The sequence below is a fragment of the Monopterus albus genome, unplaced genomic scaffold, assembly GCF_001952655.1.
Source record: "Monopterus albus unplaced genomic scaffold, M_albus_1.0 scaffold11.1, whole genome shotgun sequence".
In the NCBI taxonomy this organism is placed as follows: Eukaryota; Metazoa; Chordata; class Actinopteri; order Synbranchiformes; family Synbranchidae; genus Monopterus; species Monopterus albus.
In genome coordinates, this window is record NW_018127891.1 from 2,801,078 (window position 1) to 2,801,975 (window position 898).

Below are 898 nucleotides of genomic sequence, written 5' to 3' on the forward strand. Positions count from 1 at the left end.
TAAATGTTCTAACCAGTTTGATTTAGAAGTTATATGACTATTACCACAAGAAACAGTTACATCAGATGCTGAGTGCAGTGTTAAAGTGAGTGACAGGAGGGTACTAAGGTCTAACTACTGTACAATAAAGGGTTATATTATAAATTATTCAGCTGTGCAAGCAATATACTATAATATATATAGTATGAGCTAAGTGTGGCTGACCATACATGCAAATACAACACGGATTAAGAATTAAAAGTAGGATTAGCGATTCATTTCAGAAGCATTTCTTGTTACATTTCTTGAAATTCTCTTTTCATCCCAATGGCAATGAATGCATTAAATGCATTGATAACAAAGAAAAAAAATCTGTCATGGCAACAGCAGGGCTGAAAAAAGCCTGACCAGTAATTATACTTGTTCTGAGCAAAACCATTAAATGCCTACCTGCCTGTCAATCTAACTTCCTACTTGTGCAAATCTGTCCTTGCATTAATTGCAGGAGCCAAGAGTTCAAGGTTCAAAGTGTTTATTGTCATATGCACAGCAAGGAAACGCAGAGTCTGATGGCAGTTGGAAAGAAAGTTTTTCAGTCTAGAGGTCCTGCATTTCACATTTCTGAACCTCCAGCCGGAGGGTAGAGGTGTGAACAGTCCGTGGTGGGGGTGGGTGGGATCTTTGAGGATGGAGGCAGGTCTCCTGTGGACTCTGCGGTGGTAAATGCTCTGCAGAGAGGGCAGAGGAGTCCTGGTGATCTTCTCTGCTGTCTTTACCACTCTCTGCAGGCACTTGCGGTTCATAGCAGTAGTGCTGCCATACCAGACAGTGATGCAGCTGGTCCAGATGCTCTCAATGATGCAGCTGTAGGAGTTGCAAAGGAACCTAGGCGACATGCCAAACCTCATCAACCTCCGCA

At 42.4% G+C, this 898-nt stretch overlaps 1 protein-coding gene across 1 annotated transcript in view; it reads right to left on the reverse strand.

Annotated features, from left to right (window-relative positions):
* The window catches only part of tmem145 (transmembrane protein 145), a 35,964-nt gene that overhangs the window by 20,409 nt on the left and 14,657 nt on the right, over positions 1-898 (reverse strand). The window lies entirely within an intron of this gene.